General features: G+C 32.8%; 1 protein-coding gene, 1 long non-coding RNA gene and 2 pseudogenes across 6 annotated transcripts in view; 2 read left to right on the top strand and 2 right to left on the bottom strand.

The window, feature by feature from the left end:
• The window catches only part of LOC120146955 (DNA polymerase I-like), a 45,763-nt gene extending 23,398 nt beyond the window's left edge, over positions 1-22,365 (top strand). For all 3 annotated transcript variants that reach the window (XM_039160439.1, XM_039160449.1, XM_039160432.1), the window contains 4 exons: positions 15,893-15,912; positions 16,227-16,230; positions 19,589-19,596; positions 22,354-22,365. The gene's annotated coding sequence lies outside the window, so the exon portion shown is untranslated. The remainder of the gene's footprint in view (positions 1-15,892; positions 15,913-16,226; positions 16,231-19,588; positions 19,597-22,353) is intronic.
• LOC120146975 lies at positions 9,183-17,580 on the bottom strand (annotated as a pseudogene).
• Positions 15,647-16,177, top strand: LOC120146382 (annotated as a pseudogene).
• A 3,067-nt stretch (positions 22,366-25,432) lies between the features above and the next one.
• On the bottom strand, positions 25,433-26,632 carry LOC120146227. 3 transcript variants are annotated; one of them, XR_005518195.1, is made up of 3 exons: positions 26,204-26,632; positions 25,985-26,072; positions 25,433-25,660 (listed from the first exon to the last, which is right to left on the bottom strand). It is a non-coding gene; the product is annotated as an uncharacterized LOC120146227 (long non-coding RNA). The 3 variants fall into 3 exon arrangements; XR_005518196.1 differs by having other exon boundaries at positions 25,433-25,568; XR_005518197.1 differs by having other exon boundaries at positions 25,994-26,072.
• Positions 26,633-27,089: the final 457 nt, after the last annotated feature.

Here is a 27,089-nt window from a genome sequence, read left to right as displayed (position 1 = left end):
ATTATCCTTTTACCAGTCGGCTTGCTTTCGAATATACAAACAACATGGTTGATTACAAAGCATGTATCATGGGAATTCAATATATAATTGAGCATAAAATTAAGATCCTGGAAGTATTTGGGAACTCAGTCTTAGTCATTTATCAACTTGTGGAAAATAGATGACTATGGATTCCAAATTGGTAGAATACAAGAATCTGGTCACGGATTTGATAAAAGATTTTGAAGAAATTACTTTCACTTACCTCCCGTGAGAAGAAAACTAATGGCAGATGCCTTGGCTACGTTAGCTTCAATGTTCAAAGTTAACGATCATGCTCGAATAATGCCTATCTGAATGAGCATAAGAGAAGCCCCACCTCACTGTTGTAACATTGAGGAGGATGAAGAAGATGATCTCTCATGGTATTATGACATCATTCAATATGTCAAGCATCGAGCTTACCCTGCTGAAGCTACGGAGAATGAAAAAAGAACCTTGAGGAGACTAGCTATGAGATACATACTCGATGGAGAAGTCCTCTATAAGAAAGGAGAAGACCAGATACTATTGATATGCTTGGATAGAATTGAGGCAAAAAGGATACTTGAGGAAGTCCATGAAGGAATATGTGGAACACATGCCAATGGGTTCATAATCACAAAACAAATCACGAGGTTAGGGTATTAATGGTCTACAATGGAAGTGGACTGTATCAGCTATGTCTGCAAATGTCATAAATGTCATATCTATGGTGATAAATTGATATGCATCCATCACATTTACATGTAATAACTGCACCTTGGCCTTTATCAATGTGGGTCATTGATGTCATTGGACCAATTATACCAAAGGCTTTTAATGGACATCGCTTCATCTTTTTGGCCATCAATTTCTTCACCAAATGAGTCGAGGCTACATCTTATGTCAGTGTCACAAAGGGTGTAGTCTGTCGATTCTTAAAGAAAGAGATCATTTGCAGATATGGATAATTAGAGAGAATTATTTCAGATAATGCTTTAAATCTGAACAATGATTGGATGATTGAAATCTACACCAAGTTCAAAATCAAACATCATAATTTGGCTCCTTATCATCCAAAGATGAATGAGGCAGTAGAGGCAGTAAACAAGAAAATCAAAAGGATTGCCACGAAGACTACTGAGACAAATAAGGACTGACATGAAAAGTTACCCTTTGCTTTACTTGCTTAACGTACCTCAGTTCGCACATCGACTAAGGGCAACACCTTTCTCACTGGTTTATGGGATGGAAGCGATTTCACCAATTTAAGTGTAAATTCCTTCATTAAGAGTACTAATGGAGCTGAAATTAGAGGAAATAGATTGGGTACAGAATAGGTTCGACCAGTTGAACTTAAAGAGGAAAAGAGGTTGAGAGCTATCTGTCATAGCTAAATGTATCAAAGAGAATGATACGAGCTTATAACAAGAATGTCAAACCCCAAGAATTTCATGAGGGGGACTTGGTGTTGAAAAAGATTCTCCTATACAAAAAGACTTTCAAGGGAATTTGATGTCAAATTGGGAAGATCCTTACAAATTGAAAAAGGCCTTTTTCAGAGGAGCTATGATTTTGACCGAAATGGATGGAGATAAGTTACCTAATCCTATGAATTCTGATTCAGTCAAGCGATACTACACATGAAGAAAAAAATGAAAAAAAAAGAGACAAAATGAAAAAAGGAATAAAAGGGGTGAAAAAAAAAAACGGACATCTATCCAATTGAGGATTCTAGTTGAAAATCCGCAAAGGATGGCTCGAATATTCAAGATTAGGCTGATGAATGGTGGATTCCCTTGGAAGCCTGATAATTAAGGGATATATTCTCATGCTCAAACATATTTAGTCTCAGAAAAGACTGTTGGAGAGAATATAGAATAATTCTTGCACTTGATATGAGGGATACTTGGTTTTGTTCTTCTTGTAATGTTTGTCTTCTCCTTAAAAGAAAATTGACTCCAAAGGATGATACCTTTCTTATTTTTGTTTTTAATAATAACAATTGATTATACTTTATTACTTCTTTTAATAAGCATCATGCATATAAAATATTGATTAATAACAATTTTTTTTCTATACGAAAGGATTATTATGCTTTACTTTGAGGAAAGTTTAGGGGTATAGGGGTTTCAAAACATTTTTTTACCAGGAAACATGAATGAAATTATCCCTTAGTATCTCATTATAATTGATCACGACATAAACCAAAGTGATTTCAATCAACCATTAAAATAATGACAGTTGGGACATGAGCTTATCTTCAAAGCAATTCTGATTAGGGATATACTTGATTGGACTTCAAATCATTTCAATAAAAGTTGATTTTGCAAAGATACATGGTTCTCTGATCAAATTAGAGGAAGCAAATTCAAGGTAGAAATGGGCAAAATGATAGCCAAATAGTACAGGGACTTGACCGCCAAATAGTGTAGGGGCCAAGATCACCAAAACACAAACAATAGGGGAAATTTTGTATCTATTGCTTAAAGCGACGAAGTCACAATTGATGGATTAAATCACGCAAAATTGCATCCAACATTCATCATATCAAATTGCATTAGATCATCTTTAGGACATGTTGCATATAACATGTATGGAATCATAACATATTACTTGTTTTAACAAGATCCAGGAAGCCCATCGCATTAGTAGATCCATCATCTTTCAATTATGACCAGATCTCCTCAACACGAAGGGGTAATGTTATCATCAGATTTGACAAGCAAATTACTCAAAGTGACCCGATCTCCTCATCATGTAGGATCTGTGTAATTTTCAAAATCAAGTAATCTTTAGACAATCAGACTTCCTCAACGTGAAGGAACAATGTTGTCTCCATATGCACAATTACCCAAATATGACTAGATGTTCTCAATACGAAGGAACCATGTCATTTATTGACTAGATCTCCTCAACACGAATGAGCAATGTCATCGTCAAATTTGACCCCGAACAAATTACCCAAAGCGACCAAATCCCCTCATCATGTAGGAGCCATGTCGTTTCAGAAATCAAATCATCTAGGGACAGTCATTTCAAGTGTGACCAAGTATCCTCATCACGAAAGAATAATGTCATCAACAAGTATGAAATCTTCAAATTGAAGGAAATCATCAGAGTGTGACCCGACATCCTCAACAAGAAGGACGAAGTCATTTTCGATTTATTTGCCTTGAAATGAGGAACTCCTGATCCAGAGTGAACATCAAGGTCGAACAAAATAGTGTTTGTGGTCTTTGCCCAATTCTCGTCACCCGATAATGGGCAAAGAGGGGCAATTGTAGACACTACATTTTGTCCGGGTTTTTATTTTATTTTATTCATTTACATTATAATTTGATTGAAAATATTTCCATTTATTCTATTAACTATTTATGACTGGTGGTTTGATTGAAAACATTAAAATAGTTAAGTGGTCTGATTGAAAAAATTGAAAGATCAGAGGTCAAAATAAAATTCGCTCATAGTTAAGTGGTCATGGGTGCAATTCACCCTATCTAATATCTTGTCTAGAATCATCGAACCTACATATTTTGACAATCCAATAATGTGTAAAATGAATAAATAAATTTCCATGTGTTCTATTCCGTTTGTGTATTTTTTTCGTATGTTTGAGTTGTTTCAGTATAGATTTTTTCATGTTCCTATAATCATGTCATGTCTAATATTATCTTGTGTGAAACCATGAAATATTTTACTTGGGTATTTTCATTACTTTGTTTCACCTTGGTGTAGTATACGTTTATTCTTGCTTCAAACATATAAAAATTACTAGTCAAGATTAAAAGCAGTGATTGTGAGAATAAATTAATCTCAACTATTTGATTGTGTTTTTGCTTTGACATAACAAGTCACACATGACTATGTTCTGATTTTTATTTTTAATTCAGTTGATATGAATAGAATCATGTTAAAATAATTACAGATCAAATTTTTTTAAAGTATTTTTTTCGTTTGTATTGCATGCTTTTACATCTTGTATGATCTTATATACTAATATTATTTAACATGATCATTTTAAAATTAGGTATTCTGAGTTCATCTATCTCTGTACTCCAATATCAAATGTTGAACAGTGTTCTAATCAACCTCTTTGACAGTAGACTTGACAATTCATGTCCATCTACTTTTTTTTTTATCTCGTAATCTTGTTAAATTACAAATCTTAAATTTTAAATAAAATAAAATTATAAATCTTAAATCCTAAATAAAAATCGTGTAATTAAAATATAATACAAAGGAAAATGTTGTGTATCAAACATTTTTCTGATTATTAATTGTAAAATAAATGTAGGCTCTTCATGGAAAGACTACTAAAGTTTATTTTAAATGCCCATTATAAGATTTTAAACGAAAATAGATAACTTTAATTCCAAAAAGAGGGGTGTGTAAATTCGGATATTGGATTCGTTCCGATATAAAAAATCGAATAATTAAAATAATGATTCGAAAAACTGGATATCCGGTCCGAAACATGTCACTTATTTGACCTAAACTCAATCCTATTTTACAGAAAATTCTATGAACCAATAATGTTGAAAACATTGCGGGAAAGAGTTTTCAGTTTGAATTTAAACTTTAAAGCAAGTGTTGGTTGTGTGAACCAACTGAATAGCAAAAGTTCATATTCCCCTGCTTTGCTTTTATTATCACAAACACCACAAGGTTCTTTGTAAGATGATAAAAGCGTTCATTTGTAAATTAATGAGCTTTCAAAACTTAACGAATCTTGCGGTTCAAACACCATCTTTGAACCCCTAAAATATCCCTGAAACTCGAGAAGAAAGTAAAATGCCTTTGAAAAAAGTAAAATGTCTATCTTGGAGAAGTCGGCCACAGGCTTCGGTTCATCTGGTCAACAATACTTCTCCTGGGCCTCTGATTATCACGTGAAACAAATGCCTACTGGGCCTAGGATTAAAGACCCATTTATTTTTCGAATATTTGGATAATTCAAAGTCAAGATTCCACCGATCCGTATCCAATTTGATTATCCTAATTTTTATCGGATATTCAATTCAAATTATTTGAAAAGATTCGGAATGGATGTTCGAAATTTCGGATCGTCGGATTGTTCGGATCAAACATTTTTGCACACCCAAATGTCTAGGTATGTGTGCCGAAGAAATCGTCTCCGAGGCACAAACGCAACGCAAAACGACAAACACACTTCTTTCATTTTTTACGCTTTCCTCTATACTCCAGACTCCTACCCATACAATATCTAGTAGAAATCAGATTGAGTAGTAACTTTAATATTAAAATCATGATCCAGTAGAATGTTATAATAATGACAATGTAATTATTTAAATCACATAAATACCCTCCATCCGTACACCAAAATACAGTCCCCATACTAAGGGAGTGCCTTGAGGCCTTAGAGCTTACCCAAGGAATACCTTAGGTCCGTAAGGAATTACCAACTTGATCAAAGCTGAATCTCCATACTTCATAATCCTACCCATACAATATCCCAATAATCGATTCACACAGTAAACATATATTCCATGATCCATAACTCGGTAACGATTATATTTTCCAATGAAAACATGTAACCAGAGAGTACATATCATGTAGCCATAGTTCATAAATAGTAAATCAATAACTTCGGTAAATCACTTTTCAAAACATATAAAACAATCATATAACACATATGAAACACACCAGAGGATTCAGTGATTTTCCAGAGGTACTTGGTATTTATCAAGTAGGGAACCATAAAACTTTTGTAGCTTGATAGTTAACGGATTCATTAGTCATTCGAGAAGTAATTTATCAAGATCATATAGTATTCAGATATTTTCAGAGGCACTAAGTATTCAGGAATGTATTCAGAATCTTTTACATCAGAGTTACTAGAGATTTCAAATATGACATGAGTGATTCTATTATTCAGGCAATCAGATACATTTTAGACATTTTTGGTTTCTTGAAGAATTCTTAGTAATTTAACCAAATGAGAGTGAAACAAAAATTTATATACTTAGGATTTTTATCGAATTATCAGGATAGTCCGATTAAACTATCCAATCCCAACACTGTGATACTTGCCAATCATTTAGACCTAGATACTTCACAATTATTCACTTTTAATACTGATTTCTCTAGTTGAAATGATCACCTTCAGAATCATCGTTTAATGGATCTTAGGGAGACGATAAGGTAATCCAATGGTATTTATTTCATTTCTATATTGCAACGGTATCAAGAAATGTCGACGTGCTTGATTCGAGGTTCCTAACCCTTATAGACGGTACAACATATAAGTTCACCAGTGTTTCTAGATTTATCCAAGTCATCCACTAAATTCTAGGTCATAAAGGGTACTTGGGTCATTTAGTATTCAAGTTTATCCCGGTTATTTCGAAGTTTCCAGAGTACTTTGATCGTTTCAAGGATTCGAATACGTACAATATTTCCATTCAATTCAACTTTGTCATATAATATATTCATTTTACACTTCAGGGGTATTTTGGTCATTTCCTTCAATCCAGTCTTTCCATTTAATTCAATTTTCTGAACAATTCAAACATAAATAATACTCTTGATGTTTTAGTCACTAGTTGTTTGCTGATAAATCAATAGATCTAGGTCTTGTACCTTCTTGGATGTTAGGATCTGATTATCAGCGACTTTCCGAACATATCAGGAATTTAATAGGTGAATCAGTAGTTTGTCGGATTAATTAAAAATTCATAGGGTACTTTTACTATCAGGGTCAGTCCAGACCATTTTTAGGTCATAGGGTAATCTCGTAATTTCTTAATCAAGTATTCCCGACATTTAACCTTTAAAGAAATAAATCAAAATTTTAGATCATGATGTCAATTTTTTACTAACTAATCCCTGAACTTAGAATTATTTCCAATCGATCAACCAATTTCTTTTGTGAGATGTTTTAGTCTTATACAATGTTCTGCATTTATTCTATATTCAATTTGAGTCCAATGATAATTAAATACACCTAATTAACCAATCATTTCCATTCATGCATTTACCAATTATCAATGAGTTTCGAAAAACATACAAAAGGTAGTAGAGTATTGCCTCGATTTAAGAGCCACACTGGTTAACCAATTAAACTCCATTTGATCACCCTCGAACTTTAATTCTACGTCCCATAATGTCTCAGATACATGGAAAAACCAATCACATTAGGAACGAAACTTAAATGTGAAAATTCATATTGAATCGGGAGATAAAATACCGAAAAACAACTTACCATGATTAAATTTGGCAAAACAGACTTCGGATTTGGACTCAAGATGTCGTAAAAACATAAATAGGACTTTTCAAAAAATTAACTTTTTAGTTCAAAGTCAATAGTCAACGGTTAACTTTGGTCAAAGTTAACGGCCAGTCAACAACGAGTTGATTCTGTTCGAGTTGACTCAGTTCGACCCGGTTCGGTTTAACTAGATTGATTCTAAAAGACTCCTAGACCGGCGAACGAATCCCACGCGCAATGTCGGCGCGTGCTAGCGCGTGCGACAGAGGCATTTCGGTCGGCCGATCCACTTTGGTTGCAACACAGCCTTCAAACATCTCGAACAAAGCCAAAAATCAAGCAAAACTAAGAGGAAATTAACCCAAAAATTAAACCCGAGCTTACCCACTCCGGCGATGACGAAACGACGACCACAATACAACCCAAGGGTTAGGTTTCAGGTACACAGGAACGACGAGCACAACCTCGACGGCGGTGAGGCGAACGGGTGTTTCGACCGGTAGAAATCGAGGAAAAATTGATTTGATTTGGGGTTTAGGGATGACGAACCTTCAACGATTTCTACACATCGTTTGGCAGCCAAACTTCGGTGAAAGGGTAAGGGGCTTTTGGTCGCCATACAGAGATGAGTCAGATGGAGGTGGCAACGACAACAATGGTGATCAGACGAGGGAATTCAGGTGGAGAGGGTTGGCGATGGGAGGGAAAGTTAGAGATTTAGGGGTTTGAATTTGGGGATTTTTAGGGTATGACATGGTTAAGCTTTAGATAATATATTTACCCATAAAAATCAACAATAATACTTTAACCTAAGGGGGTGTTTGGTTCAAGGATTGTGGGATTCCCATGAGATGGGAATCCCACATTCCCATGTTTGGTTGGCCGGGAATCTCATTCCCGTAATGTTTTATTACCAATAGTAGATTTTTTGGGTATATTACCGGGAATGTCATTACCTCCCTTTCCTTAGGTATTGTAACATTACCGGCGTTTTGGACTAAAATGCCATTAAATTTTTATTTTTTTTCAAAAATATCATTATTTTGTCATTAAATAATAAAAATTCTACAAAGGTTACATTACAAATTTATCCTTAAATTATTTTAGATTTACAAAAAAAAATCTATAATTAAAATTTTATATGAAGTTCAGTGGTTAAAAAATTTTTACCCTTTCATTAAACCTTTTTTATATTTTAATTTTGTAAAAAATTATATAAATATATGAATTTAATTTTTTAAAGAAAATATAAATATTTTGCAATTTGTAATATTATACAAATATAATAATGACAATTTGATCAAATATATTCCAATAATCTTTTATCTTTTAACCAAACACGATAATCTTACATTCCTGCTAAATCAACCAAACACAAAATACAACATTCTCAGTAATCATATTCCCTGGTAATCTTTTATTCCCACTGATAATCTTACATTCCGTGAACCAAATACACCCTAAATATCTAAAGTGTGGACATGCATACTAGGTGTCAGGGTTTAAACCCAACGACAACCATTCCATTTCTTTTTATTTTTTTCTCTGCCGTCAAAAAATGGAAAAATTCGGTATTAAATCTCTATATTTCCTGCAACTTTATAAAATAACCTACAAATTTTGAAAACTTACAATTTAGTCCCAAATTTCATTAAATTGTTTCTTTTAAATTTTAATTTATTATGTTATTATTATTAAAAAAAATATGGGATTCTGACAATTTTTATATTATTTTAAACAACAGTAATTGATTAACATTGAATGTTTTCACGTTTAAACATATAATTATCGTGCTTTGAATACAAAATATGTGAACTTTTTTACGTTTCGGTGTGCTCCTAGTCTCCAAAAACCTTTTGCGCCTTTTATAAAAAAAGACTTTAACAAACCACACGGCTGTTTTCATGAATTGATAACGAAAAACCATTTCCTTCAACTAACAAAAGCCAAATGGTCCAACATGTCCAATCTTTCTGTCATTTCAGTACTATGCAAAATCTTAAAATATTTTGACATCAACAGAATATAAGACAAGGGTTGAATCAAAGTAAATTTCACCATATATGATGCGACTAGCAATACCTTATCAAACAACCACAAACTCTCGGAAAATCAACGAAGCTTGACGCCTCTTATCACGCGGATTTACCACAAGCCAAGTCCCTCAACATGTTGGAGCTGCTAAACCCATCAAACCATCAGTGTCATGCTACAAATTAAATACACCATTAATGTAATTTCATCGGATAAATCAACATGATTACCAATGAACAACTGAACAAAATACACATAGGAGTCAGCTTCGTAGATATTGCATGTGCATTACGGTATAATACTATAAGCCCTTTCGTAAAGCCAAATATGAAAATCAAACAATATTCTCAGATTTAAATAGGGAAACCAAAAAAGATAAAGAAACAATGAGGGATATCAATTAATCACCTTTGGCCAATGGTTCATCCTGAGGTTTCATAGCGGGGAAGAAAAGAACCTCCTGTTTGAACAAGGATGCAAGAGATTATTAAAAGTCAATTATGGAATCTCAACAAGTATTTTTGCCAAAGAATTGGAATGAAAGAGTTGATATCCATATTAATGTGACTCTGATGTGGTTGTTGGATATGAATATGTATCCCACACGAATATGTTCAATTTTTTCCAAAGTTTTTTAATGCATTCAATGGGTTCTCGGAGGATCATATCTCTGTACCAATGTCTGAATGTGTTGGACAGGTATTTAAGAAAAAAATGAAGAGTTAGGAACACACACATAGATGAGAAGACAGACGGAGAGAGAGAACCTTGATATTCTGTGAATCGGTTAATAACATAGCTAGTCGATCAATGCCCAGTCCCCAGCCACCTGTTGGCAATCCGTACTCTAGTGCGGTACAGAATGTTTCATCTAAAGCCATTGCTTCATCATCACCTGATTGTCGATCCTGATATTCCAACATCACTATGAGAATAAGCCCTTGTATAACTAAAGTTACCGCCACAGCAGAAAATTTGTGATAATGTTTTATACCTTCAGTTGTTCCGCAAATCGTTGACGTTGTACGAGTGGATCATTCAACTCAGTGTATGCATTGCAGAGCTACAGTTGGGAAGGGAAAGGGATCAATAAGCCAAAGTAAATTAGTGACAAAAAAAACTAGATTTAAGATGTCGAGTAAACGTACTTCATGTTTGTTGATAAACAGTTCAAAGCGTTCAGTCAGCCCTGGTTTAGACCGGTGCCACTTGGCCAAGGACTCATTATTTCAGGATGGTTGATGATGAAAGTAGGATTCACACACGTCTCTTCTAGAAAATGCCCAACAAGCTGCAACAAAAAATAAAAAATATAAATTTTATATGAAACATGAACATCCATGCATAGGAAACGTGTATAAACTCTCTGTTACCATATAAAGGTGAGAATAGACACATTCTATCAGGGGATATATGATTCACAACCCCAACAGAAATCTCTTAACATAACTGAACAATGCCACTACAAGTGCGTACACAAAAATAAGCTAAATATGGTTCACATTTACAATAATCAATTTAAACTTAGAAACAACATTATGAACAATGATGGGGAGGGGGGGGGGGGCTGAGATTATCATTGAATGATGGGTTTTTCTAAAGAGTGTTCTTAGGAGTTGGGACACTTTAAGCTTACCATATTAAATTAATTTAGCAAATTAACTATCAACCACTACAATCAGGTATAAAATGGAGAAATTGGATTCTAGGTTGCCTAATTAGCCATCCATATGTCCATTATGGCAACATAAACACTCATGGCGTTGATTTTCTTACTGATCTAAGTTTTGCCATGGTATAATCAATCGTTCATGTAATTATACAAAAGCCCAACCAATTATACAATAAAGACCAGGAAATATTACATCAATAGACATTTCCATGTAATCTATTAAGTTGAGACAGTTTCTGTTCTCTTGCTTTCACTTTTCATCTCAATCTAATTGAGAATAAACCAGTTGACAGATTAGGTACCATTCCACTCAATAAACTAGTGAAAGTTCAGCACTTGGACCGTCGACCCCCTCAAACGGTATTCCCCTTCCCAACATAAGATTACTATCATATGAAAAATCTCATGGAGTGCTTTAATTCACATGACATATTCGAAGAGAAAGAGGAAAGACAAAAGACATACTTTATCCAATAAACGTGCTGTTGTTTGAGGAGGAGGGCATTTGATCTCAACTTTGCACATGCATCCACCAAATACTTGTTAGCTTCATCACTGGAAAAGTCCTTGGGTATGTTGAGGTTAGCCATCTTTTCCAACTCCTACCATGTCAAGCCTCCTGTGAAAATTAGTAACGAATTTTTTAGCAAAATTACTACAAGGACATTTTCAGTTTTGCTCACTATTCACATCATGGGTTACACATCATGTGTAAAAGGTAATCCATAAACCTGAAAGGTGGAGTGAAATCGATCTCAATTGGATCATTATCAAGGCCATTTGCGTGATACTTAATCTTATAGCCCCCTGTAAGTTCCTGACCATCCCTGTTGTGTATTAATCAAGTCAGAGAAAATCCAACAAATTCAGAATGAATAGAAAACTGACAGAAAGGTATCTTCCAAATGTCAGATCATTTAGTTACTTACCACTCAACATTTTTTCAGTGAGCTCCATCAAGTCATTATAGTCCGCAAAAGCCATATAGAACTCGCAAGTAGTGAATTCGGGATTGTGAGTTAAATCAATACCCTCATTCCTAAACTGTTTTCCAATCTCATAAACACGATCCAGTCCACCAACTACTAGCTCCTTAAGATATAACTCGGAGCAATACGCATGTAGAGCTTCATGTTCAATTCATTGTGATGAGTTACAAACGGACGAGCAGCTGCACCTCCAGCAATCATGTTCATCATGGGAGTTTCAACCTAATGATGGAATGTTCACATTAATGAAACATCCACAAAAGAGAACTTACAAAGAAAATTTGTAATTTAATACATTGAATAGATGACTAACCTCCAAGAAATCAAGATTGTCGAGAAAGCTCCTTACATAAGAAATGATCTTAGATCTGGTCTTGAATATTTGACGAACCTCCAGGTTTAACATCAAATCAAGATAGCGTTGGCGATATCGAGTTTCCTACCATGGAAGGGGGGGGGGAACAAATATAAACCGATTGAATTCTAGGGAGAATAAAAACTTGTCTATAAATACAAGTGCAAAGACTTCCATAGACTTGCATCAAACAGCTTTTCAGTAATATTAGCCAACAGGATGCAATAAGAAATAATAAGGCAAGAGGAAAAATGTAACAACTGATACATCCAACAAGATCATTTCCTAAATAAGCATCACATTCTTGATTTAAAATTAACAATGACAAGTTTCATGCTGTAAAATAGAATTGATGTTGCAGTATATAGCAAGCTAAATTAACATGCATCAGCATCAAACATGGTATATGGCAGGAAACCAATTATACAATAAAGTTTCTATGATTAGATATGAAATAGTACCTGATCCTTCAAAATGTATGTTTCAGGATTCCTGGTATTTCCTGGGACCCATACATCAGTTTTCTGCAAAAAAAGAAATGAAAAAGAAACATTGTTATCATCAAAGGATCTGAACGAAAAACAGTCACACCGAACCCTGGTTTACCTTCACACTGGCATCAGGACCTGCTTTTTGCCTCGGCATCATATGAAGACAATGGGATAAAACAATAAATGACGTAGGAAGATGCTCAGCTCCCCTCTCTTAGTTTTGCCTAAAAGAAACAAAGAACAAATTTAGAAAGTGAAAGACAGAGCATAAGAAGAAAACTTCCAGAAAATTGTTTCATTTAACACCCACTCCTGACCCCAAAAAGAGAGAGGGTTGCCTGATAGTGGGAGGAGAATTACACACAATCTTTTAGAAAATGCTGCAAGAAAGTTAACTACAAGAATAGAAAGAAATGCAATCATGAAGGAGAGTCACAAGTCAACTCCTGCATACTTCATAAGTTCAAACAATGATACCTTCATAAGATCCATAAAGGAAACAGTACTAGGGAAAGGCTTATTTTATTTTGTAATTAAATTTAATAAAAAGAGACAAGACCAACATTTGGGAACAAAAGGAGTAATGTATAATTCCCCAACCTGGAAACCCAGTGACTCCAACAATATCACCGCGCTTCACACTGGAATGGAATTTGCAAACTCCGCTTCATCCAAGCCTGACTTGCTGTGGTAACAGAAGAAAAAATATACAAAAGGGAAGTATGAGAATTGGAATTGTGCAGCGGAGAAGACGGGGACAGGACAATAGACAAAGGCACATAACCAATCACTAACCTCAACTAGAATAGATCACAGAGGCCAAGGTAGTGCCTCCAAAATATTTAACTTGTATGTATTTAAATAATGAATTATATGCACTGAAAAAATTTCAGTTAATTATTCGTGCACTTGCAGTAGATTACGAAAATCTGAAAGCATAAATATAGGATAGATACATAATTATAAATTCAAAATTTTTTGGTGCATATAAGAGAGCATATAGAACATTGCACCATGATGAATTCCAAACATTGCTCCTAAAATAGGAAAGATAATCACAGAAATATCAACTATAACATTTTCTAAGCTGAACTTAACTTGAGTGTGCATCACTGGTCATCATGAAGATTCAAAACTAGACAACATATTGAATTATAATAATAATAATAATACATAAATATCCACCACATGCTCAATTATTTTGCTGGTAAATGCACCAAAAAATGTAGCTTTTTTTGTTGCAGTAAAAAAAATTAGTTGGATGACGCACCTAAATGTAGCTTTTTGTTCTAAGAATGTAAAATTTCAGTGAAAACTTAACAGTGAGTATGTATAATGTTTTTTCTTGAAATTCCCATAAGTCTGACTATAAGAGAAACTTGGACCAAACTAATAAAGAACATGCATGTCCTATGATGAAAAAAATGGATATATACCTTGCATCAGTCATAACTTGGACTTTGGCCCCCTCACCATGCAAGTCATAAAAGAAAAGCTTTGAACTTGATGATCTTTTGCTCATAATTCGACCTAACATAAAAGAAATGTGGTGGCCATTTCAAAAATAAATAAATGAAAAGAAACCATGATACATTGCATAATACTTTTGGAGTAAGAGTAGCTCATTTAAATACCAGCCAAAGATACTGAGACATGCTCGATATGCTCCCCATTGCCTAAGCTTCTATATTTATCTATATATTCAATGACAGACATTGATGCAAAGAACTTATGAGGATATGGATTTTTTCCCTCTGCCTTTTGAGCTGCAAGAAATTTCAGCCTATTCTCATGGAATTGCTGAAAAGAAATGACTATGTTAAAATTATGTCCGAGAAGTTCAATGAAATCCTTATGAACTTCTCATTCATTCATTATTCAAGGTAAATACTATAGCAGTTGCTAAACTATACCGTTGGATCCATATCTTCATCATCAGCTGCAGCTGATTTCTGACTTTGTGAGCTTGTCTTGGCTGCAGCCTGAATAAAAAGTACAATTAGGTTACCAAAATGGTCATGATGAAATTGAAGAACTCCAGCAATGATAAATAACAAAATGAGGAATACATACTGTAGACATCCATTTTTGTCCGAGACAACAAAAAATTTATTATTTATTTATTATTATTATTTTATTAATTTATATATATACATTTTTTTTGCAGGTCTTCCATTCCCATCAAACAACCACTAAACCACGTTCAATCCCACTATCCCACCTACTCCAGTACCCCACGACTATCACCTATCTATCACTCATTTTTGTTCCTAAATGGGGGAGGAAAACACAAAAGGGGGGCCACGGATATCAACTCTTTTTCTCTAGGATTAGAAAGATCTGTGCTTTTAATATTCAAAAGGGGGGCTCTTGAGGAGGTCGAATTTAATGTTTCTTCCAACCACCCACTCCTTTTAATTTCCCATTTACAAATGGAAAGCCCTGTACTCATAAACTAAGAAAGTAAATGGAGGAGGCAGCAGATCGGGGAGCAAGCATCAAGCTTTAGGCCTGACTACTCTGCAACAAAAACGAATCTTTTTTACCTTTTTGATTTCTTCTTTCCCACCAAAATTTTTCATTTCTGGGTTCATTCTCATACCAAATCTAAACAAGGGTCCCCACGTTCCTTTTTCTGTTATATTTCCATAGGGAAACAGTAGCCAACTGAGCCAACAAAAAATCCAAACACAGTGAGTGCAGTGTTAGGATCTATATAAAAAAAAGGGTTATTTCTATTATTATTCATTTGGGGTTTTAAGGAGGTTTCATCAATGGCATCTCCTTATCCCATTCCAGTTACTGCTACTCAGCCCTTCTTCTTCCTTGCTTTGAACTGCATCTGACTTCGGGTGATTCAATAAGAAAAAAAAGATGGGAACAACAGCAGCTCCTGGTTCTTACATGGTCAACATCAAGCCTTGTTTTTTTCTTCACGTAACATGCTTGTTTCGAGCAGCTCGCAAATGACAACAATAATCTTTCTCGAAGAATCATCAAGGAAATGCAGCGTCTCCTAAGTGAGCCGACACCGGAATTATTGCTTCACCTTCAGAGGATAATATGGATATTTCAATGTGATGATCCTTGGTCCCACTCAGTCTCCATACGAAGGAGGGGTTTTCAAGTTGGAACTATTTCTGCCTGAAGAAGACAAATGGAGTCCATCTCTCCAGATCCGAACTGTACTTTTGAGCATCCATGCACTTTTGAGTGCTCCAAATCCCGATGATCCACTTTCTGAAAATATTGCTAGCACTGGAAGTAATGAGGCAGAAGCCGTTGAGACAACCAAGGAATGGACTCGTTTATATGCGAGTGGCACATGAAGACCGGTGGAATCGGCTGCCCTCATAAAATAACATTTTATGCAACGTAAGCTACTCGATATCGGTTTCATAGCGAAATTTGGTTTTCATCAACACGTGCACTGGTTATATTTTCCAAGACTGTAACATGTTGGTCTTGAAATTCTTAGGGCCAAATTGTTGTTTTAGTCCTTCCAGGTTTGGATAAATTTCATTTGTTTGCTTAAAGTCATTTTTCATTGTGATTTGGTCCTCTAACTTTTTTATTTTTTCTTTTGCAGTTCATTTTTTTTTAATACCAAGTTAATCCATCAATTTTAATTTATTTCAATTTAGTTAGTCATTTTGTTCCTTTTTAATTTTAGTATTTTTATTTAGTTATTCATTTTTTTTCTCTTTTAATTTTAGTGTATTTTATTTATTTATTTATTTGTCTTTTTATTTTTATTTTATTACCTTTAAAATCTATCATTCTTTACATTTTAGGGATATTTTTAATCGTCAAAGGTAATTATTCGAATTGATTTTTTTTTTTAATTTTAATTTAAATTTAAATTTTCGCAACTAAGACAACCGGCAAATTAATTGGTACCGAAAGGGCGGTTCAAGGGTGCTAATTCTTCCTTGACCGTAACCGACTCCCGAACCCGACACATTTCTGGTAAAAATGCAGATCAGGTAAGATGGTATCCGATCCACCTAAATGTTTTTAAAGTGATCGGTGGCGACTCCAATTCGTTTAATCCAAGTCGAAGCCCAATTCCGGGCCCAACCGAAAGACGGTTACGACACATACTATTTTTAAAATTTTTCTTGTGTTAAGAAAACAAAATTAAATAAGTCAACTTTAAGAATAATTGCACACATTTGATAGAAACAATATACTAATTAGTTTACATGAGAAATTCTAAACTGCATATCTTAATTTTGCTAAATTTGAAGGTAATTTATTGTTTTAGATAGCAACTGCTCAAAAAGTAAGGATCTAAATACATAATCACTACAATTAAAACTATGCTCATAAATTTTAATTCTAACATTCAAAATATAGTTTGATTTTTTATAAGTTCACATTTTACTTTAAAAAAGGATAACAATGTTATCTTTAAGGGAAAAAGAAAAAGCAACATGGTACCTGTTTGGCTGCTTTTTCCTCCTCCTTACGGCGGCGCTCCTCCTCCCGTTGCTTATTTTTAAGTTCCTTCTTACGAGCACTGCCAACACATTTTACAAACATAAATAAATAAAACCATATTGAAAATCGAAGTATCCAATTGTTTCGCTGTTAATTTTCTCAAGAATAAAACAAGCAGAAAGAGATGAAGAGGGAAATAGATATACTTTTTGCTCTGAGTTTCAGCGGTAGAAGCCGAATCCACAGCTGAATCAGAAACTTCTTTCGCCGTTTCTTCGACGGAGCCTTCCATTGTCAGATAATGAGGGTGGAGCTTCTCCCGATACTGACTAAGTCACTAAGGTTAAGAAACAGTGCGACTGATCATTGGGCTCATTAGGTTTTAAAACAAACAAAAACCCAAAGCCGGGATATATTCATAAACCTTTATTGGTGTATTAATGATTTATAAATTTTATGTTATTTAATTTTGTACTAAATTGTCATGGAATTCCATTTTATATAAAACATTTTAAATGTTTTTTAAATAACCAATATATTTTATTTATCGAAAGTCGTATCAACAATCGTCCTGCCAATGACAGACTGAACAAATACAATCGAGATTATCGAAAATAAAATATAACAATGATCGCTTAGAGATAGCCTATATCCAAAACCATTAACAAGTGAAGCAACGACGTACAAAAACTGAACACACCAACATCTCCGAACAACCAACATGGAGGAGAGAAACTTTAAGAAAAATCAAAATGACCAACGAAAAAAGCGACATCTTCTAAACAACAATCCAATCCGTCACATAGATGAGATACCCAACGAACCGACTTGAACAAACGAACAGATGAACTATGCATTAGGAAAGCAACAACCATATATTCAAGAAAATTAAAAAATCTAGAACAAAAACAATAAAGAAACCTACACCGAGAGTCCAAAAACACCGTTAGCCATGATACCCTTTACTAGAGAAATGACCCAGAATATTATTATAGAAAATACGATAAAACATAACTAAAAATGACAGGGTAGTGGTCGGAGAAGACAACCACCGCTGCCATTTTTAATATTAAATGTTTTTAATATTTATGAAATGGTTTGAATTTTGAGAGTAAGTTTTTGAATTTTTTTTTGATGATTTTATGCAGCACCTTATACTGATTAAGTTTAGGATGTTATAAACGTAAAAAGAAAACCACTAATAGATAAGTAGAGGCATGATCGAAAGGGCAGTCACAGAGAGGAGGGTGCATATTTGCTGACGACGATGCATCAATGAAGTTTAATAAAGAAATCGAGATTGGGTGAACAATATAACAATATTTTCTTTTCAAAATTGAAGAATTTTACAGAAAGACAAATGAAAAAATAAATAAATAAATATGAAAGAAATAATTAATGGTGGAGTCCAACGATGAAAAAGGTGGACGAGGGTAGTTAATTCAACGACGGTAGATATGATTTAGGGATAATGACCTACGGATTATGGAATTTTTTAGAATTAATAATTTCAAGGATATTTTTGAGAAAATTAAAAATTTTAGGGATTTAAAAGAAAATCGAAACAAATTAAAAATCAAATCACTATCATCCCTTCATTGGACTGTGATCTTTTTATGGTGGTGTCGGTTTAATCTTAAAATAATGGCTAAATAAATATTTAAAATAAAATAGTTATAATTTAAACACATATTTTTTAATTTAAAAAATAATAAATTATACGAGTGTTGATAATATAAAGAATTTTATATTGGGTATGAACCGTTTGGAGTTGTTCAATTCGATTCCTGATAAAATATTATTTATCATAATTTATTTTATAATTTATAGTTATTACAAAATATTTAATATAGTTTATGGTCATTAGAATAATGTTTATAAAAATTAATTATTTTGTAACTGCTATTGAATTTTTTACTATTTTATCCCTATATTGAGCCTATAAGTGGATGTTTATTTTTTTCATTTCAAATGGCATTTCAAGAGAAATATCCCAAACAAATGTTTACTTTAGAAACAATCTCATTGGTTTTGTAAACCTGTTCAGAGTGGGTTTTTTTTTTTTTTTAAGTTTTGAGAGAAAATCAATATCACCAAATCCACTCCATCTTTTGGGTATACAGAATTTGGAGAGCCGTGCTAATATGGGGGCATTCGTTCATTGTAGCGTTTACAAACATCGAGGTGAATTCACTTCTAAGGTCATAGATTACCATGACACGGTTATCATCCCATTTAATTATTTTATTTAATATTTTCAGCTAGTGGTAACGCTTCGTTTTGCAACAGTCAATTTTCCAATAATTTAGAAGCGAATGAATACTCCTACTTAAACATGATTGAAACTCAAAGAAAATATGGGACTTGAACAAGAAAATTCAGTAGCAAACACAACCTAAATCGTTGGTGAGATTAAGTTAAATCGCATGATTTGCATAAACTGAAAAGCAAGTTTTCTATCGAATCGGTATATGGTTATTACTATTTTATTTGCATTATATTTTAATAAAAAAATTCTATTAAACTAAATGAGGATTGGTTCTACTAACATGTGAGGTCATATGAACGTATTTTTTTTATAGATGTTTCCTTAGATCATAAGTGTTTTAATAATGCAAACGTTTTCCCTCTAATTTAATTGTACTTTGAAAAGGATTGTCAATAGCTTACGGTTTTCATTGTTGAAGGCCATTTTAGAATGGTAAAACTTTTTAATAGGAAATGGCAAAATCAATGTTGAAGGGTTGTTAATTATAATATTAATATACCAACAGTTGTTCTAGTGGTTTGGGGCACTATGTCCTTTAAGCAAGGTCAAGGTCAGGAGTTCAAATCCTGATGTTTGAGAATGGAGCAAACTGGATTGGGAGGGTCGCCCTCGCCTCTGCAGTACCTGATCTGGATTAGTAGGTCAATAGATTGGATATATCAGTGATTAATTAAAAAAATTAATTATGTATGCTTGTTGAATTGTTAAGTTTGTGAAAAAATAATAATTGTCTTTAATGTCAAATGTTCCTCAATTTTTAGCTTGTTAATTTAATAAGTTTTAAGGAAAATTAGGAACGGTTGAAAATCTATTATAGAAGGACCATAATGGCTATGTAAAACGCTTTTTAAAAATAAATTTGATTTTAGAACTTTTTTCGATGTTCAAACTCGAGACTTCAAGAAATAATAACAATTTTTTACCACTAAGAACCATTGATTCATACGATTTAAAACCTTTTGAAAAGGTGGAAAATTATATTTATGGATTATACTATTTAAAACTATTAATAAAAGGGCCATATGAAAATGATTTAAAGTGTTTCCATGCTTTATTGTCATAAATGGTGGAGGAAACCGAGAAACTATTTTATTAGCTTTAAAACATGTCTTAATAAAATCTTGCTTTATAATATAAGACATGTGTTAGATGTTTTGAATGATATGCACTAGAGTAGTGCATAGAAGTGTTTAAACATGCTTCAAAATTATGCATGATTATATATTTATTGGTGGTTTCATGGCATTTAAATTTATGCATAAATGTTACTTATAACTATTTTATTTAAATGTTTTTAAGTTTCAATAGTAAATTGTACGTTTTATTCAATATCTACATAAATATTTGTTGATAGCTATATAAATATAAGTGTATTAAACGTTCAATTTTGAAACTTGCATGCTATAATCTAGAAGTGACAAGATTATAATGATATGAACATTGACATTTTGGTATGTGAGATAATGCATGTATGATAATTGATTCATGTGGAGATATGAAATTATTTATTCTCATGTGGGAGGGGGTAAGATTGTACATTTTTTGAAAGTTAAGGTGAAAATAATTTTAAGTATTTTTTACCGTACTAATAATTTCTTTTGAGAAATTTGTAAAGGCACAGAAAATGTGTAATTTTTGGAGAAGTATGGAGCTGGTGAAGTTGAAATGAGAAGATTTTCCAAACCGAATAGTTGTTAAATTCAAGTTTTGATTTCTACAATCTATTGAAGATGAACCAAAATTTTAAAGATAGGAATCTTGTTACTACCAGTAAATTATTTTAGTTTTATTATGTTAGTAAATTATTTTCGTGACTAACCTGATATAATCTTCATTTGAATTTAGAAGATTCAAAATAGGTGTTGATTCACATGAAGTGATCGTCATGATAGATTTTGGGGCATGCTGATTATAGATGATGATGCAAAGTCTGAAGTTGCACGCATGGTGAGAACAAAAAAGTCTGTTTAGGAGTTATAGTTCTACCTATGAGGTCAGATTATTTATAATTGTTGCATATTAATTCATGCTTAGAATGATACATGAATCAGTTTAAACAAAGCCTTTAAGTTTTTCTTTTAAACTTAATGGAAATACTATGAAATGAGATAAACCACTAGTTAAGACTAAGGTAGTGAAAAACTACTACTACGACTAAAGCAGTAACGAGCCCAAAATGTGTATGCTTAAATAATATATTGATTTAAAAGTATCAAGCATAATTATTTAAAAGACCTTAATAAAGAGAAAATTCATAATTGATATATTGGAAAGTAGTGTGATGAGTATGAAATTGCATGTTTAGGATTTGTTTTACGAAGACCTGGTACTTAAGCGCGTCTAATGCACCACCTCTCTTTCATAGAAACCTACCTGGTGCCCTTTTCATTATTATGCCCACTATCTCAATTTTAAAAAATTACTATGACATATTAAGAACTCTTTAAGTGTGCCTAGGGCTAATATGTTGAAAATTATGAATGGAAAAGGGATAGACACTAGTGCTACTAAAAGATGGTTTGTAACCATTGAGTATACTCTTAAATAGAGAAAATGAAATAAATTGTCTATTCTCAGGAGTTGTGTTAAATCTCTTGCACTAAAATTGAGATAATTTTTCTATTGTTAGGAAAATTGAAAACTCCTCATAATATTAATAATTTCCTAAACATTTTTTTTAAATTAGGAAAAATTAAAATTCTTTTTGAATGGGAAAAGTCGCGAATGGTTAAAATAGGATATAAGAAATTTCATAATCATTTGAGAATATAATCATCTGTAAACAATATTTGAGTTTGTTAAAGTATAGTTTCATAGTTAAAATTGATAACAAACTTTACTCTAGTTTAATTGAGTATATGTGTTAGAGAATTTGTTTACATATTGTTTAAGACACTTATGGATTTATTTCTATCCTAAAAATGTTAGAAATGTGGGGGTGTCTTAAAATGATAATTAAAGCCAGAGAGGAACCTAGTTGGAAATTGATTCTTGATTTGTCGAGGGGGTATGTTTAAAGCCCATTGGTTGAGGAATTCATGGTGGATACCCAACTTAGTTATCTATTTTCAATGTGGTCAAACGAAACCATGGAAAGAATCGCAGTGTACATTTCTACCTACCTATCCTTATGACGAATAATGTACATGCACATGATGAGCTTAATTGCTCTTAATAAATTCATAGATTGGGCATTGGGTGATTTTAGTGAGAAATACTTGATGAAATTTCTAATTTTTGGTTGAATATCTATTCGTAATAAATTCATAACCCAGTGTTGAGTGGGTAGTTCTAATCGTAGAGGACTAGATGAACTTACTAGTAAAGAGGGTAAGTTTTCTTAAAACTCTTAATGAATTCAAACCCAAGAGTTTGACAATTCCTAATGAGGAAGATATATTGAATTCACCAATTAATGAGGTTGAATATTTATTCTTAATGATTTCTTATCTCAAAGTTTGGGTGGTTCATTTAAAAATGAACTTGAAGAAATCCACCATACCTATTGTGAGGATGAGCTATTGAAAAAGCTCTTAATTATTTCATAGTCCAATTTGGGTGGTTTATATTGAGATGAAGAGATAACATATGTAAGTGAGAATGATCAGTCACCTTTTATGAAAATGTTGGGTCATTCTTCTAGTACACTTACTAGAATCATAAAGAAAGAGAGCTATATTATATATATACATTTGTATATATACTTTGTAGACACATCGAGAACTTCATTGGAGGAAGGGGTTAGTTGTGTGTTATGAGTTCACCATAATCTTAAAAAGTTCAAGATTTGTTCACTTATCTAAGAGAAGAATTACTCATCATCACTATGTACTAGTTCAATATATGTTCACTAGTGCATAAGCAATTAATCTAGCTATTTCTCTTATCATGTTTTAACTTCAAATTTCTCGTTTTTTTACAAAAGATTTATTTTGTATTAGTGGGGAATGTTGGTAATACAAAGAATTTTACATTGGCTATGAACTGTTTGGTGTTATCCAATTCAGTTTGTATCTGTTTCTTTTAAATAAGATCATCTCGATATAATATTATTTATTAGAGTTTGTTTGGCCATTTATAGCCGTTACAAAATATTTAATATAGTTTATGCTCATTAGAATAATGAATATGACAAATTATTTTTTTGTAACGACTATTGAATCTTTTACCATTCTACCCCTATGTTGAGCCTATAAATAGATTTTATTTTTTTTCATTTCATATGGCACTTCAAGAGAAATATACCAAGCAAATATTTGCTTTAGAAACACTCTCATTGGTTTTATAAACCTGTTCAAATGATTTTTTTAAGTTTTGAGAGAAGAGTAATATCACCAAGTCTATTCCATCTTTCGGGTGTACGAAATTTGGAGAGTTGTGCTAACCTCGGGGGGCCATTCGTCCATTGTAGCGATTACACACATCAGAGTAAATTCACTTCTAAGACAGTGGATTACAATGACACGATTATCGTTCTATTTAATTATTTTATTTAATATTTCCAATCAGTGCTAACGCCTCATTTTGCAACAGTGTATCTTCCAACAAGTACTCACTAATGTTTGATTAAGTTTTTGTTTTCTTCATTGAAATTTCAAAAGTAATAAAACTAACATTATCGATGTGTAACAAAATGATCAATCTATTATCATCTCCGTTAAATTGATGATGTGATAATATTAACAAAAATATTAATATTTAATTTTATTCCTAAATTACTACTAAAACATCATATAGATCCTTGAACAATATTTTATATCTAATTTACTTTTGAGAACTTTCTAATTTTTAATTTTTATTAGGTCCCCGAAAGTTGCACAAAGAAAAGCATTAGAAACAAAATTTAAAGTTGACTTGTGACAGATCGTTGAACTTGAGAAATGGTTCAGATTAAAGCTAGATTAAAGTTGAAGTTCCTTTTCATTTATCTTCTTTCAATTTCTTATTACCCAAACAGAATCCAAGAACCAAAGGTAATGTTTCTAACAAAGAAACTTCTTTTTTATTAATTCTAACAAAGAAACTTAAAATAATAAAATACTTCATATATTATGAATCGATCAAAAACAAATAAACGCAAAAAGAAAAATAGAGCAAGAAAGAAAAAAATGAAATGTAAAATCAGTAGGACACACGGATCAAGTGGAACTAGGGATAGACAAGGACGAGGTTGGTCTTTCTTTCGTCTCGAACCGTGTTGATTTTTAGAGTAAAATTTTGAACTGATTCGTTCTAATTAAAATAGTTAAAAATATATATTTTATAATAATATATTTACGATCATTTATTATATTTCTAATAATTAAAATAGTGGACTTTGAAACTTATCATGTATACAACAATGATCGACTGGTTCACGATCGATGTCAATTCTACTGGCTGTTTTGGACTTATCCACAATGCATTAATGCTGTGAAATATTACAAGCCCGTGGTCCATATTGATGGGATATTCTTATATGGAAAATACAAGCACATTCTATTATTGAGAGTTGTTCAAGATGGTAATCGCAATATTCTTTCAGTTGCTTTTGCCCTTGTTGAAGGAGAAGATACATATTATTGGGTTTTTTTCCTAAACAACTTACGTTTACATGTTGTCGCGATGGAAAAATTATGTGTCATTTCAAATCACGGAGTTGAGATCAAAGCAATAATGGGACTCTTTGAGTCCAATGTGGCAGCTACCCTATGTCCAACATCGATACTATGTCCTACATATTGTCGCAAACAATCATGAAAAATTCAAGAAGAATGTAGAACGTCAATTATTTGTGTGTATGAGTATGTCACATTTCTTAATTTTATTTCTGTAGAATTTTCTTTTTTACGAGAACTTATCTGTAGACACACGTTTTTGATCAGACTTAAAAAAATATTATAAATATTAAAATATAATAATAATAATATTATTATTATTAGTTATTATATTTTACATTTACAGCCCAATTTACAAACTCATATTACAACAAATCTTGGTGCCCAGAAAATCAACTCGAATCGGTCCAGACCCTAACCAAGTTCGGATCAACTAGAGATGCATGTGTGCTTTACTGCTGTTCCCTTCCATGCGTATGAGTCGCCGCTAATCAAGCAGCCACCAAAGCCATTATTATCAATTCAACAGCAAACAAAAGCAAAATCAGCAGAAAATTGAGCCAAAGTCAATACCTAAACCTGTCAATATTTCACCAAATAACAAAGAAAAATGAAGAAGATGACAAGGAAATTGGGTGAAGACAATGGAGATAAAATCGGGGTTCATCAATAACAGAAAGGAGGATCCGAAGGGGGGCGATTTAGCAATCAATAGCAGGGAAAAAAACATTAAATGAAATGTTGTAATCGGGTATTAAACCCCAAAGGCATTTGTAAAAGCGATCCGACTTCTTTTCGAGAGGAAGCAATTCAAATATAGGTGCCAACTGTTTGATATTTCTTAGTGTTTTGTGTGAGTTTACAGAATGAATACGGGTAATTAAAAAAGAGAGATTTTCTTACGATTTTTACGATTTTTGTTCTCGGGTAAGTGTTATTTGTCTGGGTGTCATCGCCGAGTGTGAGTGAAACGAGAGCAGGGGGCCATCATCTGCATTATGTTTGAAGTGAAGATGAGGGTTACATCCTTAGATTGATTAAAGCCTTGCATATAGATTATTCGGGTTAGTTCTCATATTTTAAAATTTTAAAATAAAAAATAAAGATGAGTATAGTGTTTACCTTTCGAAGCCCACCGGTGAGTTCTTTTGAGCATATCTTTCATTTGTAAAATTAGAGGAAAAATCTGTAAACGAGACTAAAGAAAAGGTCTGAAAAATAAAATAAAATGAAAAACTGGTTCGTGATAGCTTAAAGAAAAACTAAAAAATCCATGAGCTTCCTCTTCTCTTTGTTTCGCCTGTACATGGCCGAGAGTAAAGGAAAGGTCTGAAGTTCCTAAATCCGGTTGTTTACTAGTCACTCATTTTGTCTAAATATTTTGGTGATAGCCCCAAAGAGAAGTCAAAGCAATTGATGGTGAATAGATCTTTTCGTTCTCAATCATCTACCTGTCAAAATGGTGGTGGTTTTTTAATGTTATCACCAAGTAGAGATGGGAGAGTAGAGAAGAGGGGAACGTTTGAGAAGATGAAGAGATTGCGGCTGGGTTGTTTAGTTTAGAATTAGGTTAGGTTTATTATTTTAGTTAGGATATATATTAAAACTTTAGGGTTAATTAGGTTTTAATCCTCCTAAGTTTAGCGTTTATTTATATTTTGGTCACCTGTAGGGTCTGATTTCGAATTTACTATGTTTTGATTGTCTTGATTTAGCTTTTTTCAAATTTCAGTTTTATTTGTAATTTTCGGGTGATTTCAGCTTTGGGTCATTAAGGTTTTGCTTATGGTTCATTTTAGTCCTTAATTTGAACGTTTGTGTTTTAATTTAGTTTCTTTATTTCAAGTGCGTTTAATTTTAGTCCTAATTTTAGTCCTAAGTATTGCTGTAGTTGAATCTTTGTTGTTTTAAACATTTGACCTTCATATTTTCGAATATTTTATTTTCATCCCCAATTTGTAATATTTAATTTTGCTATTTTAGACATAACCTTTAAGTTTTTGCATGT

The sequence above is a fragment of the Hibiscus syriacus genome, unplaced genomic scaffold (assembly GCF_006381635.1).
Source record: "Hibiscus syriacus cultivar Baekdansim isolate YM2019G1 unplaced genomic scaffold, ASM638163v2 tig00002511_pilon, whole genome shotgun sequence".
NCBI classification, from domain to species: Eukaryota; Viridiplantae; Streptophyta; class Magnoliopsida; order Malvales; family Malvaceae; genus Hibiscus; species Hibiscus syriacus.
The sequence above is the reverse complement of the archived record's forward strand: the minus strand, read 5'-3'. Positions and strand labels throughout refer to the sequence as shown.